This window comes from Cryptotermes secundus, unplaced genomic scaffold, assembly GCF_002891405.2.
Source record: "Cryptotermes secundus unplaced genomic scaffold, Csec_1.0 scaffold136, whole genome shotgun sequence".
NCBI lineage: Eukaryota > Metazoa > Arthropoda > Insecta > Blattodea > Kalotermitidae > Cryptotermes > Cryptotermes secundus.
Genome location: NW_019718618.1, coordinates 897,620 through 916,930, shown reverse-complemented (window position 1 = coordinate 916,930; position 19,311 = coordinate 897,620).

Here is a 19,311-nt window from a genome sequence, read left to right as displayed (position 1 = left end):
CTGATGCAGGTCCCTATCAGGCTGTACGGTGACAGCAGGAACCTAAATAGCCTTACAGCCTCTCTGCAGCTACAGTAAGCTATAAAATATAATTAACTAATTCTTTTCAAACGGCGACATCTCTTAGTCCACAGATTCAGTCGGTATGATATAGGGACACCAACAAATACCTTAGCCTGAAACACGTGGTACACACTGTTCTTGAGACGGTTAAATAAGCAATGACGACATGAAGTGTAATTACCAATTTCACAAAGAGAAGAATCATTGTGCTAAGCGTGTTGCTGAAGCTGCCTTGCAGGGGGCAACGCAGTGTGTTTACGTGTAATGAGCAGTGGCGGGCGAGTGATAGGATGTGACAGGTGACGTGTGCGCCGTGCAAACTAATGTTATCATGTCTGTGAGATGAACATGGCTCCAGAGATTTGCGTTCTTGAGATTAAAGGTTTAAAATCAGTGGATCGCGATTCACTGATGGCGCGAGTACAGAGAAGGATATAAACATAGATTTAAAGGAACAGTGAACAGTGTAGATATTCGTCTTGTATTCGGAAAGGGGTCGTGTCGGGTGGTGGTAAAGACGGCGGTTATCCTGACTGCTTTTCCTCAGTCCTTCCCCATCAGAGACTGGTATGTTACCGTGATTTCCCCACGGCACCTGTTCACGTTACGCAGCGCGAGATAACGCGAGATAAGCCACGAAAGAGCTGAAGCCGTCGCCATTGCATTTTGCTTCTGCTCCCTATCCATGGGGTGAGACTAAGTGCACTTGGTCCTACTGCCACTCTTTGGTTCACTGTACCAGCCCCGGATGATAGATGATGATGATTGTAGAGCAGTCAGTGAAATGCGAATTGGCAAAGGAAACCAAAGTACTCGGAGGAAACCTGCCCCAGTGCCTCTTTGTCCACCACACATCCCACCATTTTTGACCTAGGCACTAGATGGAGTTGAGTGTCCAGCTTCACGCTTCGGCCGCTTTACTCACTCTCCCCATTGGATAGGAGGCTGAAGTGGGTTCCAGAGTAGGTCTGGACACTGGAGAAGATAATATATTGATTTTGCTGGGATTCTAACCCCTGCCATCTAGCCGGTAACCCGTCATATCGACTGAGCTATCCCGGCTCTTAAATTAAATATAGAAGTCAAGAGTCTCCTCATTACACAGTTCCTCCAGCCGTTAAGTTGTTGATTATATTTAGAATTATTGAATTTTGAAGCAGGTGTTACATGTAGTAATCGTGTGTTAGAATGCTGAATGAATGTATATGTACGTAGGACAGGGATTAGGCAGTGCATGGGGTGTTCAATCTCGCTAAGTAAGTTCGTGCCAAGCTTCTCCTGAGCTGGGGATCTTCTCGACATATAATGGCCGCCGTGTCTGACCTGTAATGGCTGCACCTGGCCCAATGGACCAAATAGTGGCTTCAAGATGATGATGGGTTCAGGAACCTCTGAGAGACACTCCCATTGAAACACACGGAGCGGAAGAAGTGTTGTACATTCCCGGTGATTGGTTCCTTCACCCGCCACAAAATGACTCTGTGGGGACGCGCGTTTGCTTTTATATCGCTGCTCTATGTCCTAGCAGCAACCTACAGCGGCGTGTGATCCCTGCCATTAAGGGAAGCTGGTCTGACAGCTGACTCTTTCTGTAAAGATGCGTCGGCATACTCTAGGCTGGACGGCCGAGGGATCGGGGGTCGATTTTTGGCAAGGCTGAAAAATTGTTCTCTTCTCCTCAGCGTCCAGACGGGCTCTGGAGCTCACACAGCCTTCATGTAACGTGTATCGGAGGATATTATCTCGGGGGTACAGCGGCTAGAGCGTGAAGCTAGCTGCTCATTACAGTATAATCACGAGGTTAAAATGACACGGTTATAACTTCACTCCATTTTAAGTATTGGTGATGTGTTTGTTGATTAATTAATTTTTCTTTGTGTAAAGGAATTTTTGTAAAGGTTATGTTAAATCAACAGTCCATGAACGAAAACTAATTAACAACTCGTAGGAATCATTTATCTATCTATGGCTCTACAGCTCTTGGCTGGACCTTGGACGCCTTTTCAGTTTCTTGACCTTTTACACAGTCGGTAGTAATCCTTGGGCGGGGGATCAGACCGTCGCAAGGACGCTACCTACGCACAGAACAAAACAAATAGAAAAAACCACACACATCCATATCTGTGACTGTGATTCGAACCCAGGAACCCAGCGTTCGAGCGAGCGAAGACGGTTCATGCCTTAGGGGGGCCATACACGTACGAGTCTAGCTCGCGAGTCCGACTCGGCTCGGGTTCCAATGAGCCAAACTCGTCCGTGTGTGAGTCGCCACGCTCATACGTGTGTGGTGAAATTAATCCGAGCCCGACTCCTCGCCGAGCCGGACTCTCGAGCCAGACTCGTACGTGTATGGGTCCCCTTAGACCGCGCTGCCACTGTGATCGGCCACAGAAATCCTCTACATGATATAAATAACTAACACCAGGGAGCCGAGTTGTTCTTGAGAAGCCACAAGTCCCTCAGCTACTCAAGAATTTCCCAACATTTTACGGAAACCGAAGGTTCATTACCGTATTCACAAAAGCCCGCAAATCTTCCGCATCCTGAACCAAGTTCATACCGCCCCGTCATATTTCTATGAGACCCATTTCACTATTATACATCCACTTACGTCTAGATCTTCCTACTTGTCTCTTTCCTTCCGCTTTCCTACCGAAACCTTGTGTGCATCTTATTTTCTCCATACGTGCTACATGCACTGCCTATCTAATCCTCATTGCTGATAGGTACGCCTTGTCCAATGTGGAAACTGGAGTTATTGTAAACTTATTTGTACTTCACTTCAGTTCATGGGACAAAGGTAATTAAGGAAGTTAAAAGGATGAGGGAGATACGGTCACTTACCTGGACAGACTGAGGAAAATTACGATAGGATAATCAGTTTCCGGGCCGATATTCGATCCCATGTCCTCCTGCAAACAAAGAAGGACGTCAGCATTCAATTCGGCCCAAACACTGCTAGTTATGGCGTCGCAGGGCAGAACAGCGTCGCGATGTCTGATGCAGCGCCATTGTTTCCAATAAAGGATGACGTGTGACCCATTGGAGGCCTCAGCACAGTGAAATGTCACGTGCTGGCCGTGACACTGATAAGTGATGCTCGGGCGCGTTCATGCCTATTTTCAACTTAAATGTGATATATATGTGGTGCAGCAAATGGACTGCCTCTTGTCCGTTGCAAGGGGTTGGAATTGTTAGGTGGGTTATTTATGTATGTTTAAGTACTACGGTCTCACGGCCATGGTGCAGGAATGATGGGTCAAGCTACACGCCTGCCCTCTCTCAGGATTTTTAGAAAAATAAACAAATGAAGCAGAACTCCAATTATAAGTTAAAATGCTAAACTTTCCCCACCACCGCGGTACTAGACGGAGGTGCGCTTTGCCCCGCGGTGCCCGTTGGATAGGAGGCTGGGTAGGGCCCAGGGCCGGTCCGAAACGTAATCTCTTGCCCCTACTGGAAATCCAACTCTGGCCCTTAGCCCGTCTGTATACCGACTGAGCCATCTCGGCTCCAGTCTACTTAATTAAAAAAGGTAAAGCTATTCCTATAACAGACCGCAGAAGCCCACAGTTTGTGAGACGTCGAGGCTCCTACATTCTGTAGACAATCGGCTCATATGTAGATGGTTGTGAGGTTGTCAGCCTGACGCGCCGGCCGCCCTTTACCTCCGGGAAGATTCGTGATGCTCATTTCTGTTACAGGCGATTTGACTCCAGGGCCATAGTGCGGCTGGAAGGATTGGGTAAATTGAAAAATTCAGTGACCTCATCGGGAAACGAATTCTAGAAGTCCCGGCTTGTGGCATCATGCTTCAACCAACTACGCTACCGCGTATCCCTGACCTGTGATCGACAGGGTCTTAAATACCGAAATGAGTAGCATCTGTCGAGCCCTGCGGTTTCCAGAAACGGCTCATTTTTATTCACGGGTGCTGAACTCGTGTAATCTCATCAGAGCACCTGCTCAACTATACTACACATAGGAGGAAGTAAATATGATTTTCGTAATAACGGGGCTGCGATCTTACGAGAGAGAAGCCCCCTAACTTCACAATGTATGAGAAAGTTGTTAGACATAACGAGGTACTGATTTGTCTCCTAGTTAATTGGGAGGAGAAGTGCTTAGCGGAAAGAACAAGACATCCTTGAAAATTTAATGAGCATGTTTTCCTTTTAAATTCCACCGTTTGTGTAAGCTTTGCTAGACATAGCAGAGCCTGAACATAATTTTAGAACCTGTAATGCACTAACAAGCGTAAGTTCCACAGTAACTTTTTTCTACAGCCCTCCTTGGGCCCTGGTCTCTGATTTTCAGTTTCATGATCATTTTACAGACGGTAGAGCTCCTTGGACGGGTGATCAGCTCTTCGCAAGGCCTTTACCTAAACACAGGACAACACGAACACAGAATAAACAGAAACACATACCGAACATTCATGCTTTGTGTGGAATTCGAAACCACGATCCTGGTAGCGAAGACAGTTCATGCCTTAGGCGACCAATACACGTACGGACGAGTACGTGTATGGGCCCCCTTAGACCGCTCGGCTACCTTGACCGGCACAGTAATGTAATGTAATGTAATGCTAGTGGGGTGGGACTAAGTCCCTTGCACTGCGGCCACTTCGGGTCTATTGTACCAGCCCCAGATGATAGGTGAGGGTGATTGTGGAGCAATTGGTGGAATGAAGAGTGGCAGGGGAGAAAACCTGCCCCAGCGCCACTTTGTCCACCACAAATCCCATTTGACCAGACCCCGGGATCGAACCCGGGCCGCCGCGGTGGGAAGCCAGCGACTAACCACTTGAGCTATGGCGCGGCCGACCGGCACAGTAACTTATACATGTCCTGAAATTGAAGGTGATTCATATTACTGTGTTATCCATTGTGATTCCGTGTATTGTTATGTAATGGGGGTTACACTGCCTCCATCTTGGGGACTCAAGTAGCATCTCTCTGAACGTTGTCGGATATACTCAAGTCTGCCATGCTTGAAATGTTTATCATTGAAAACTGATTTATACAGAAGAATGCCGTCTTCCGGGATGTGGCTCCGTGTAGATGTTGTTTGAAGTGACGTTTCGAAGGAACGTATCGACTCCATCTTCAGGGTAGAAAAATTCGCGAACGAGGAACCAGAGTGAGAAGGTGGCTTGGCTTTTTCGCCTGTCAGGAGATGCGAGTAAAATTACTTGCTCCTTTTGACTCTGTTGAAGGATAGATTTAACGTAAATAATATATAAATATGCAGTTTTTACCGCACAGTTAACTATCCCTGTCTAAATTACAAATTCCAATAAGTTAATGCTTTTCTTGGAAATAATTCTTTTATAATATAAGTCACGCATAACACGTTGGTAAGCTCTATGGGCAAAATGGTGAGCTATTTAATGATGACGCAGATGGTGCATATAAAAACAAACTGTATTAAATGTGAACACAAAACACAACACGTCAGTTGTCTCTTAACGGACAGTTCGTACACGGCTTATTCAAAGCTGTAGGCAGCTCGACGTTAAATCCAGCATCAATAGCGAACGGACTGTTAGCCTTCCGACAAGGATTAGCTTTGTGTAATAGATACCATATATAATCGAATTATCTATTAATTACTACCTAAATATCAAATTCATTCAGTAAATTAACATCCCAAACCAGAGACCCATCACACAATTCATAATCGCCGTATTCCTCCGAGAATATCCTTGCGGGTTCCCTCAAAGACAACCTGTTGATTGGCCACCCATGTAACCGGTGCGCGGGTTTATTGTGGGTGTAATTAAGGCTTCTGTATTCAGTTCAGACAGCCCTTTATAGGATTTGGTTTGAAGAAACCCCCAGAATTTGATTTCTATGGTGAAATGGTGTTATACAGCTGTACCGTTAGTCGTCAGGTAACAACCAATGATATTGTCACATTAGGAGATCGCGTGGCTTATAAAACGGGGTTTGGATTTTATGATCGAATTTATTGGACCTTTATAAAACGTGTTACAATGTTTCAGAACACTATCGACTTCTGACGACCTCTTCTGGGGCCAGAGTCACTCGCTGTTATGTAGCCTCGGGTCTAACCTCACGGAAAACACATCCATTGCATAGCAATCGACGTCTACTATCGTCACATATTGTTTTAGGCATTACCTAGCAACGGGTTATTTACCAAGAATCTCTCTCCGCGAGGTGTTTATCGAGCCGTTGCCTAGAAATGGATGTATGGGTCAAAATATTATGACGCTGATGATTACAGAGATGACAAACGATAAGCAAGAAAAACAGAGGAAGCGGGTGTAAAGCTGAATTTGATTTAATCTTACATCTGAAATGGAGGTTTACGTATATCCGAAACGTCGTTCTCTCCCCGAACTACATGGAGTTACAATCTATAAGATCTTTCACTGGAAGAATTGGACCCTTACATTTTAAGAATATTTATGTACATTAAATGTTGCTTGGTCGACGTTGTTTAAAAACCAAGCGCTAATCGTTTGCTGCATTGTATCGATACTGAATGAGATCATGGATTCTTGATGATTGCGTGTTCTTCAAAGTTATTTATGGGACGTCATGTGAAACTAATTAAAACACGGGAAATAATTTTTTAGCATTTTCCGTGAAGTGTGCTTTCTCAAAAATATTCATCTACTTCCTTACAGAAAAACAAAACACAAACTCCGTCGCCTGTAGTCCGCAAGCGAACTATGCCGACCGAGCGACCGCCGCTTGTCGGCGAAGTTAGTACCAACTTTTGCGGATAGAAGTTGTCACGTGGTCAGCGCAACGAATCCCCACGACCGTTAATCTCGGTTTTCTAGACCGGAGCCGCTATTTCCTTCAAATAGCTCCTCAATTATCCTCACGAGGCTGAGTGAACCCCGTTCCAGACCCACTACTCCTCAGAAAATCTGGTAGCGCCGGGAATCGAACCCGGGACCTCTGGATCTGTAGCCAGGAAGTCTGACCACTAGACCACAGAGGCGGTCGACTTGTGGTCTCTTGAGGGATGGGGGGGAACCACGAGAGGAAATGGCGGCTGCGTGACCCACGCGTCGGCAGTGGAACAGCTCAGTAATGACGGGAATACACAGCCAATTTTTATTCCAGACGAAAAGGAGAGATAATTCAGGCTGTGTTCCTCTGGATTGTGATAGTTTTGTGGGTGGTTATGGACGTTTCGGAGGATATGCTGCCTCTCTCTGCACAGTTGAAATATGTAGATGAAGAATTGGCTAGGTTACGTAGACATGTTTGCAGGTCGGCTCTCACTGAGACACATGGAAGGGGTTTAAGTGACTGGACCACGGTCAGGCCCTCGCAGTACACAATTCAGCACTGAAAATGGAGACTGCATTTTGCTCCAAAAAGAATATATTCGCCTAGAAGACTGCACGATGTTACAACCCAGAAGAACACAATCTAACTCACCAAAATTGTGAAGTACTTACAAGAGATATCAGGAGAGAGATTTGAACGTACGTTGTATGTATAGAGTCATTGAAATTGGGTGCCATAGTGACACATACGTCAAGTTTATTGGGAGCACGGAAGGGTGGCATTCAACCAGCAGATGATTATACACGAAATTGGAATGACAATCATAAATTAAGGATACAGCATTTTGTTATGAGATGAGAAGACACCTAGCAGCCATGGTAAAAGTAAAAGGTAAAGCTATCCCTGTAACGGACCGATAGAGGCCGATAGAGTTGTCAGACGTTGAGGTTCCCACATTTTCTAGACAGTCGGCTCACAGATGGCGGTGAGGTTGTCAGCCTTATGCTCTGGCCGCCCTTAACTCCCCAGGAAGATTCACGGTACTCATTTCTGTTAGAGTCTGAGTCGGCCCCAGGTCCAAAGTGGGGCTGGAAGGATTTGGCCCATTGAAAAATCCAGTGGCTTCGTCTTGATTCGATCCCGCGGCCTTCCGGCTTGTAGCATAGCCCCTCAACTAAGTACGCCACCGCGTGGCCCGCTTACGTTACCTTCAGAAAGATATCGGTACGAGCACTAGGGTCCCAAATAAGGAATTATGATTTTTCGGAAACCGGCTCTACCGGTCAATGTGATTTAATTTTTGTTCGGTATTCAGTAATGCCAAGATAGCGTAACCAAGGCCAGAGAGGTATGAGAGTGTTTGCAATGTCCTTTAACTGCTCAGTTATGATAAACTGCCATGCTATTGCGTATATGAATTTGTTTTTTAAACGTCGACCTTTGCGACTCTCGGCACTTACAGGGTTAAAAAATTATACTTTTTATCTCCTACACAGTATTCCACTCTGAAACAACCTAACCGAGAAGGTTGATTTAGCAGCAATACTATAGACTGAGTTCTCGGTTCGATCTTCATCTGGGACACATGATATCATGACTGAAGCTTTTCGTTGTTTGCTTCAGTCATTCCTGTCAGATTCTGGACAGCATCTCAGTTAGGTCACGGCAGGTTTATTCGAAAACTTTTCGACATTTATCTGCCATCCTAACACCCAAACATATGAATACCTCTTAATGTAATCCACTGAAAGCGACTGGTTACGGACTGGAAGACGGAGGAGTCGGAGGATCGAGTCCCGGTGAAGCAAAAATTTTCACTTCTCCATGTCGTTGAGACCGGCTCTGGGGTCCAACCAACTTCCTATACAATGGGTACCGGGAGCTGTTTCCTCGGGGGTATAGCGGCCGGGACGTGAAGCTGACCACTTACCTCCTACTAATGCCGAAGTGAAGAAACTGTGGATCTATACATCCACTTCCCCATACTCCTTCATGGCATAGTGCTTAATTAGTTAACCAGGGAGAGCTTTACTTTTCACTGAAGTATTCTGTATTGCAACGCCAGAAACACGCAGAGAGCGACCGGGTTTGGAACCATTTTGTATTGGTGCGTCAGTCCGGAGAACAGCTCTGCAGTAAGCGGCAGAACCACCGGGGCGGGGCGCGGGTGCCAGCCAGACCCAACTCCACACTATATAGTATCGATTATCGATATTTATTGCGAGTGTTTTCAACACTACCACATCCCAGGCAGAGAGAGTCGGGCATTTGGTGGGCGGGTGCACCAGCACCAGGCTGATAGGTTCATTACTCTGTTCCCCGGGTAAAGTCCGTCCACATTACGTCATACCCTGAGACGGCCCTGTGTCGTCATATAACTATATACGTCATTATATGTTGATGATGCATAGTCAGAAATGTTTCAGACACTAACTCCATGGAGCTGAACCTTTCTTGATGAGCCGCCAATTATGCGGCTATTCAAGAACCTCCCAGCATTTTATGGAACCCGTGTTCACAAGAACCCTCCAGCGGTCCCTATCCTGAGCCAGATCAATCCAATTCATACCATCCCATCCTATCTCTCCAAGATCCATTTTAATATTGTCCACCCACATACTTCTTGGTCTTCCTAGTGATCCCTTTCCTTCTGACCTCCCCACCAATTACCCTATACTCATTCCTTTTCTTCCGCATGCGTGCTACATGCCCTGTGCATTTCATCCTCATTTACATGAACGTTCTAATTTTATTATGAGGTTATGTAGGTCAGTCTGAGTCGCAGTCGCTGTTTCAGGATAGAAGAAGTTTGAAACTTATCAGCAGTTCAGAAATTGGACAGACCAATTACCTGTAATCTGCCAACGCGACTGAATGCAGCGGTTGCCAAGGAAAGTTTTCCAATTTACAGTTGACTGCGATAACACTGCCCTCCATCGGCAACAAGATGCATCATCTACGGCGCCTTTTCCAGCAGCCTCTGTCGGACAAATTAGCGAACGGTTGGTCAGCAGCGTGGCTGTGTGGAAACACTTCCATTTAAATGAACCGTACCGTTAGGGTTGGCATAGCGGTAACGCTGTAAACTTGTATTCTGGAGGTTATTGTTTCGAATCTTGGTCAGGACATAGGCTATCCTAATTGAGGGTTTTCGTGGATTTCCTCCGTCCCTCCATTCAGTTGTACTTCGATTAGATCACTACAGCTGTACAATCTAGATATTGATATCATCGTTAATTAAACAACAAAAGGAAGGACAAAATTTGAAGCAATATAAATGCTAGCGGAGGAGTGGTCNCGATGTTGGAATCATTTTCGGATTTTTTTTTTTTTTTACTTTTCTCCCCGTTTCCCTGGGCGCTCTATTTTTCAAGACAAATCGATTTTCATCACTCAGTTTCAGCAACCAAGTAAAACCTTCCCCTTCCCCTTTCAGAATCTTCCGTCATGTGTTCTACACCAAGGCCGTAAAGGCCACAATTGTCTGTCTGCAGGGACTATAGCAAACATGGCTTCCCGGTAACACATTGCATACAGTATATTGTCACGATCTAGGGGTGACTGTGGACGAGTATTGATTGGCGAATGGATTTATTGACCAGTTACAGCACTGGGAACGCTATCGCTGATGTACACCCCCGACAAATCATCGCAGCACCCGCTGAGCCTTTATTGTGGCCTCCTGTGTCTTCGCCAGCCCTTCCCTGGCAACGGCTTCTAACAGTGGAGATTCTTCAGCTTCACGCGCTCAGGTTCTATCTTCACAGCCTCCCGTGCGCATCTCAACTCTCAACGACAACTGACAACTAACTTGGTCAGTTAAAGTCAGTCGCCCGGTCCGTCTGGGCGTCAAGCACCCTTTGGGACTTAAGACCAGATTTTTGTTTCTTTCAGACAGTTACGAGTTTGTTGATATGGGACGCCCTCTCTGACGAGAGGACGGGTGTGACTTTTATAATGTAAAATGTGAAATATACTTACATTTTACATGCAACTTTTTAATGGCTCTTCCAGCCCATTCCAGGCCCTGGCCTCTCATTAATTCCGTAATTATTTCACAGTCGGTAGGACTCCTTGGACGAGTGACCAGTGCGACGCAGGGCCACCACCTAAACACAGGACACAGAATAGACGCGTACACATACCAAACATCAATACCCTGAATGGGAGTCGAAACCACTACCCTAGCATCCGAGCGATAGAAGACAGTTCATGCCTTAAACCGCACGGTTACTGTGGCCGCCATATGTTACATGTTATTACATGTAATTCCTTTCCTTATAACCACTTTTGCACGGACCGAGCAGAAAACACCGTTTCCAGCTATAACTCTATTGTTGTGTGTCTACTCGTTGTAGCGGTAACATCTATACATCTAGGCGTATTAATACACGTGATGTGATGTGATGTTATGTGAAGTGAAGTGATGTTATGTGAAGTGAAGCGAAGTTATGTGATGTTATGTGAAGTGAAGTGATGTTATGTGAAGTGAAGCGAAGTTATGTGATGTTATGTGAAGTGAAGTGATGTTATGTGAAGTGAAGTTAAGTGAAGTTATGTGATGTGGCGTGATGTGAAGTGATGTTATGTGAAGTGAAGTGATGTTATGTGAAGTGAAGCGAAGTGAAGTGATGAAAGAAGACACTACAGTGACACAACTAAATAGAATTATTCGCATTTTCTGGCTGGCGACAAGCCAGGAGGAGCTGTTCCGGTTGGACCCAGTATTGATGTCTCATGGCAGTTGTACTGACAATTGCAACTAGTCTGCAGACAACTCCCGCTGTCTCTCTTCAGCCTCAGAGTGTTGAGGTATTTCTCTAGTTGCTCCGTACATCACAAGAGCTGTCACTCTATTTAGAGACTACATTTCCAAACACAAATAGTGGAATCTATTAGTGCTGTGTTGTCACAGCGCAAAGTGAAAATTTGATTAACAAAATAAAATTAGTGCGAAGTTTCTCCTATGGAAGTGGCGGGCCTCGTGCCATTTCATCACTCCATCCTGGCCGATGTCAGTTGATATCTCAAATTAGGCTACGACCACTTCCTTACGCATTCTTTCAGACTCATAATTCGCTAACCACCCTACCAATTGACTAATATTGTGAGCTCGTTACCGTGACCTCATGCTATCACGTGCCCGGTGTTTTCTTGACCAATAATAACGGGTTCTGGATTGCATGGTTGGATTTATTAACGCCTTCTTTACAATCTCTCGGATTCAAATCAATTACAGGAACTCGCAATTATTCTCCTTCCAAGGACTCGCTCTATTCTCCTTCTCGTTCTTCGACTGTACTCCACTGTACTCCCAATTCCAGTTCTCTAATCCCCATAGCTACAAACAGATCCACGTTATAGAGCCTCGGGTCGGACCCACGGAAAACACCGGTCCTCTATTGTTGGCCGCGTGTACCGCGCGTTGCATAGCAACCGTCGCCTCCCTGATGACAGAAAACACCCCTTCTGTATCGTTGGCCACGTGTGTGTTGCGAGCGTTGCCCAGCAATGGATCTGCGCGTCACAATATCAAAGTAAATAAATAAATTCCTACTAGATTCGCTTCTGGTTTATTTGGTAAGGGATTCCCACAAGTCTTCCCTTTGCTTCTGAGACGAGTTGTCTGTAGATCCGATAGAACAGCGTGAGCCCTACATCCCCTTCAACGTTTCCAGTGCGCCATTTTCCTTTCCTGCTTTGCCATCTCCCATGCTGCATCCCGCACTCACTTGAAGCCTTTCTGACGCTAAAAGTTTTCATACAGACCTACCCTCGATAGCATAGGGGCTTCTGCTGATGTTCCTCAAAGCTCGGGTGTCGTATTGGAAGAATGCTGACGAACTACACAGTGCGGGACACGCCCGGCCCTCTTAATCCTTTGAAACTTAAAGTTCGTCTAAATAATACTGAAAAAATCAGTTCACATCACGTGGAGAACATTGCATCTCCGTGTAAAGATAACTCGGATTAGGAAACTAATCACTGTTTGTGGGATCTGAGGCCCTCACAGCATAGTTCTGGGATGTATCTCCGTATAAAGATAACTCGGATTAGGAAACTAATCACTGTTTGTGGGATCTGAGGCCCTCACAGCATAGTTCTGGGATGTATCTCCGTATAAAGATAACTCGGATTAGGAAACTAATCACTGTTTGTGGGATCTGAGGCCCTCACAGCATAGTTCTGGGATGTATCTCCGTATAAAGATAACTCGGATTAGGAAACTAATCACTGTTTGTGGGATCTGAGGCCCTCACAGCATAGTTCTGGGATGTATCTCCGTATAAAGATAACTCGGATTAGGAAACTAATCACTGTTTGTGGGATCTGAGGCCCTCACAGCATAGTTCTGGGATGTATCTCCGTATAAAGATAACTCGGATTAGGAAACTAATCACTGTTTGTGGGATCTGAGGCCCTCACAGCATAGTTCTGGGATGTATCTCCGTATAAAGATAACTCGGATTAGGAAACTAATCACTGTTTGTGGGATCTGAGGCCCTCACAGCATAGTTCTGGGATGTATCTCCGTATAAAGATAACTCGGATTAGGAAACTAATCACTGTTTGTGGGATCTGAGGCCCTCACAGCATAGTTCTGGGATGTATCTCCGTGTAAAGATAACTCGGATTAGGAAACTAATCACTGTTTGTGGGATCTGAGGCCCTCACAGCATAGTTCTGGGATGTATCTCCGTGTAAAGATAACTCGGATTAGGAAACTAATCACTGTTTGTGGGACCTGAGACCCTCACAGCATAGTTCTGGGATGTATCTCCGTGTAAAGCTAAAGCTGTCTCTGTGCTTAACTTATTAAACACTGTCATGAAGACGTATGGGGGAGTGGACGTATTGATCCACGTTTTCTTGACCTCGGAGTTAGTTGGATGTGAGTAGTAAGCTTCATGCAGGTAACCATTTTAAAGGAGGCTGGGTGGGTCCCAGAGCCGGTCTGGATGATATGGAAAAAAGAAAATTCTTGACCCTACCGGGACTTGAAGTTCGAACCCTCCGTCGTCCAGCCCGTAGCCAGTTGCTATCCCGGTTCCTATAACGCTGTATAGCTCGTTGAAAATCGGCTGATGTTTCAGAGGGACATATCGTATCCATAGTCAAGGTGGAAAAATAAACCAAGTAGAGGAACTAACCTGAAAGTAGGTGGCAGGCACAGCTCATGCGCAGTAAAGCTACTCTCATCCCCAGTTTCTGTTTCTGTGCGTCTCTTTTGCAGGGTTTGAACTTGTGTACACAAACCACATATAAACATCAATATCCACCTAAGCGAGCTTGTAAGTGCAATTTTTTTGATCAAAACTCTGCTAACATGCACAAGAAACCGTCTGCAATGAAATGAGGAAGAAAGAAAAGGAGTATAAGGAAACAAAAGGGAAAGGAACATTAGCAAAGAGAGGAACAAAAAAGAAATAAATTAAATAATACCGGTGGGGGTGGGGTGGAAATATAATTATACGCATTCTTAACTTTGGTACTGGGCGGAGGTTCACGGACCGACCGCTTTATTCCAACTACCCATTAAACATTAAGCTGGGTGCGCGCCAGGTTCCATCTTAATGCTCTGGAGAGGAAAATCTCTTAGCCCTACGTTGAATCGAACCGTGACTCCCCATCTATCCATCCCGTAGTCTAGCCACTGTATCGACTGAGCCATCGCAGCTGTGTGTAGAGAAATATGGGAGTAATTTACTCTGTATAATTTAGGAAAATCTAGACAAACCTTTCATGAATTCTGCAAGCCCGTCCTCATTTTGGCCGTCGCCCAGAGGGTAGTGGGGACGCTTTGCCCCCTCAACCGAACTGCCGCAACCCACCTAACAATGCTTCTTCTTCAGGAATAGGGGGATTCCTACCCCTTATGCGATACTTTTCGGCAACCCTCTTCTCTTTCAGTTCTTTTTTTTTTCCTTGTAGAAATCTCTGGAATATCGCCAAGGCCAACGATAACAAAGCAAGCATCCAGTCAGATTTACTTTTATTACAGAGCTGACTTCTTGACATTTTTAGAGTTTTTTCTTCTTCTTCTTCTTCCTTTTGCGGCAACTTAGCTCATTTCCATATTGAATAGCAGTGCGAGGAATCCCCTTAGAATTCCGTTCTAATGGAACGCTTTCATCCGGCCCAGATGCGTGGAAACAACAGTTTTCTTTAAATTGCCGCGGGCGTTATCTCTCTAAATGCTTCAAAATCTTGCATTCATAAGTTTCTTCCTTTTTTTTTTTTCCTTGCCGGGGGGTGGGAGCCTGTGAAGTATGGAAACGGAGCAGGTTGTCTTAGCGGATTCGTTCTGGGTTCAAATCTCGACGGGAACAACTGCTATCTTTTTTTATTGCTAGTGCGGTGGGACTGAGTCCATTGTACTGCGGCCATTTCTGGCGTATTGTACCAGCCCCAGATGATAGGTGAGGGTGATTGTGGAGCAATTGGTGGAATGAAGATTGGCAGGGGAAACCGAAGTACTCGGAGAAAACCTGCCCCAGCGCCACTTTGTCCACCACGAATCCCATTTGACCAGACCCGGGATCGAACCAACTGCTGTCTTAGTCGTTCTTCGTGGTATTATTCGGTCACTTGAGGCAAATTCCGGTGCCTCACCTAGGCCGTGACTGCTTCCTTCCATATTTCTTCCAATTCCTCATTAGTCTGTCACCCTACGGAACTATGCTGTATAGTTTCTCGTGGGATAACGAACACGTTGATATTGATGTACGCTGCAGGCTTACAATCGGGAGGCTGTGATATCGAGTCTCGGTCAGGACCCCGGCAATACTGACGGAGGTAGTTCGTGGCCTTCCTCGGCACCATCACGAAATTTTCTGGAGGATATCTCAATTTCTCTCCGGTCTGGAAAACAAAAATTAAATCAGTTGCGCTGACCACGCGACACTCTCAGTCCGCGAAAGTTGACACTAACTTCACCGACAAACGGCGGTCGCTCGGTCGGTATAGTTCGCTTGCGGACTAAAACCAAGGAGTTAGTAATTTGCACGAACATGAATTACATAGCATGTCAGGAATGAGTGAGCGGTACCCTTTCGATATATTGTATATCTGAAGTGTAGTACACCATATAGAGGAGATGTTTTATGACTGAATATTTGTGCGCATTATTCGTGGGAGGGGATTTAAACTTTGGCCTCTTACTGGAAAAGCAAGTAGCTCCTCGATTGTCCTCAGGAGGCTGAGTGGACCCCGTTCCAGACCCAGTACTTCTAAAAAAATCGGGTACCGCCGGGAATCGAACCCGGGATCTCTGGATCTGTAGTCAGGAACTCTGGCCACTAGACCACAGAAGCGAAACAGTGCAACGTGTTAACGCTCGGAAATTCGTTGCTATGGTAACCAGAAATCGTGAAATGACAGTGATAATTCTTGCGCTTAGAAAGTGCTTTTATATATATAAAATATATGCTCATCAAAATTAAATTGAATTTCTGGGAAATTGAAACGGCAAAGGATTCAATGGGGTTTAAATTGAATTTGAAAGCCGAAATGAGCGTTGCAGTGTTTGTGTTTTATTGCAGAAATTGCATGAACGTTTTAGCACTAAAAGTAGAGCCACGCATTGGACAAGAAACAGCTTAAGCGAGTTTGTAATGTGATGTTGGTATTAATTGACACTGGAGTCCCGCGCGTCTATAAAAATGGAACACGTTTCAGACTTCACTAAAACGGCTCTAATACCGGTAATATTAGATGTTATCATGGTAATTTAATTACCAGAAATGGAACTGAACTTCGTTTCTCAGTTGCACTGCGTTGCCATATGCTCGGTCAAATTGAATTTGTCGCTGTGTGAAGGTTTAAGAGATTATTTTTATATCGGCCTTAACGAATGGGTCACTCAATTGTTATTTATTTCATGTTATGTATTTTAGCCAATCTGGTTGTGAAGTTTCGTCCTGGTCCGAAGCTTCTTGCAAATTTTAGTAACAGAAGGAATGCTTCAACATCTTAAATAAATTTTCTTTCCCCACCTCCGAGAACAGGGTGTTTGGGAGAATATTTGTACCGAAGAGAGATGAAGTGACAGGAGGTTGGAGAAAACTGTATAATGAGGAGCTTCATAACTTGTTCTCTTCTCCAAGTATAATTACTCGTATAATGATCAAGCCAAGGAGGATGGGGTGGGCAGGGCGTGTAGCACGAATGGGGAAGAAGAGAAATGCATGTAGAATATTGGTGAGAAAGCCAGAAGAAAAGAGACCACTGCGGAGTCCAAGACGTAGGAGGGTGGACAATATTAAAATTAATCTTAGTGAGATAGAATGGGATGTTATAGATTGGATTCATCTGGGTCAGGATAGGGACCAGTGGAGGGCTCTTGTGAATACGGTAATGAACTTTCGGGTTCCATAAAATGCTGAGCAGTTCTTGAGTGGCTGCATAATTGGCAGCTTCTCAAGAAGGGCTCAGCTCTGTGAGTGAGTGAGTGAGTGAGTGAGTGAGTGAGTGTTTGTGAACTGAGTGATAGTTGGTGTTTACGTTACTTACTTAGTTATGTCTTCTGCTCGAAATGTTGCTTTCTCTGACTATATGTTTACGGTAACTTTGTCAGAAGTGCTTGTACGTTTCAACTCACCATTCAGAGGATTTGTTTTCTTTTATCACTTTAATTATTGTATTTAGAGCGGTAAAGCTGTTTCGAGGGCAGTTTCTGAGAATATACAGCTTTTAATGCATATTTGGACACATACGAGCTATAAACGCCTTCCTTCTTACCTACCTACCTACCTACCTACCACTCGGCGCTCCAGCCCTGGATGAGCCTTGGCCTCCTCTACAACCGGTCTCCACAACCAATGTGTGCTGCCATAGGAATGCATCCACGCGTGATGACCCGAGGGCGGTTGTTAGGTTTCTGAACAAGATTCTTTTTACAGGATGAGGTTGTTAGCCTCATGCCCAACCCCAACCTGGAGGACAAGGGTATCTCTCTCAGTCTGGACTCTAACCTTTGACCTTTCCGGCATGGGTGCCCCTACCGGTAGTTAAACTACCGCCGGCATAGCTCTCCAAGTCACAGAGTCACGCAAGCCCCACCACCACGACAAGGTGGATACACATTTGGGGGGGACGTATAAACGCATTCCTTACGAAATGCATCACTTCTTTATGTCACAGGAGATGGTATATAGAGTCTGACTTTTGGAGCGTTTGTACCGTCTCTGTGCAACGTCGTTCACTGTCCTTTTCTCGAATTCCTTCATTGGACACTACGTATTTCGGTCTAACTTGCAAGGGGATGCTGAAATATAACATCATGGAAGGTAAATAGCGTGGCTGTTGTGCTTTAGGAACTTAAATAGCTCAATAAATTACTTAAATGGAAATCTGAAAGTAAAAATTCCCTTGTGCTTAATGAATTAAGCACCACACCATGAATAATTATGGGGTAATCGAGGTAGAGCTCCATGCATTCTTAACCCCAGCAGAATATATCGGTGTTGTTTCCTTCAAAACTTTAATTATTTAATGATTTTACAGAAGAAATGATTGATGATGTAATTAATTAAAGCAATGTTCTGAACTACGTATATTCTGAAAATTCATGTTAATGTGCTGATTTAACCTGTTTCCTTTGCAGTTGCGAGCGCTAGAACAAAGTGGAACGTGCATCAGAAGTCCTGTCCAAGGTAAGACTAGCTCTAAACGTTTCATATAAATCTCTCTAAGCTTTGGTCTAAACATATGTAAGTCCACTTTATAGGTGTGTGTTAGAGTAAAAACATGTATACATATATGTAACAGGCAGTAGAGGCCCACAGCGTTGTGAGACGTCGAGGCTCCCACATTTTCAGGACATTTGGCTCATAGATGCCGGTAAGTTTGTCAGTCTTACGCGCCGGCCGCCCTTTACCCCCAAGAATATTCCTGGTACTCATTTCTGTTAGAGATTGAGTCGACCCCAGGGCCATAGTGCGGCTGGGAGAATTAGGCCATTAAAAATGCAATGACCTCATTGGCAAAACATAAAGGAATAAAATAATTTTTTTATTACGTTACCGTAGTAACCCTGTTGAGTAGTGTAATTTGAGGTTATGTATCAGTTTTCTGTAAGCATGTATCAGAAGGGGCTGTGATCTCCAGGTGCCTGTTGTAGTTACACTTGTATTCTAGGCTAAAAATTGGCAGTAGGTGGTAAACAAAAACTGTTGTGTCAGCATAGCTTGATGCTTTTCAACTTTTTAGTTGGGAGCCCTGGTAGTGAGAATGAGGGTGGCTGTTTGACATTTCTGTGTGGGTTTGTGCCCAGCCACTGTAATTTGCGTGAGGGGGGTTTTGACAGAAAACCATCGGTATGGCGTCCGGTGTTTTCGATTTGTGGTTCCCTTCGTCCAGATTGAATTCCTTTTGACGCCTCACCACAAAATTATCAACGAGGCTCCCATATTGATGTTACTGTAGGTCTGTATTGATCCAGACAAAACGTAAGCAATTTGTAGACTCTACA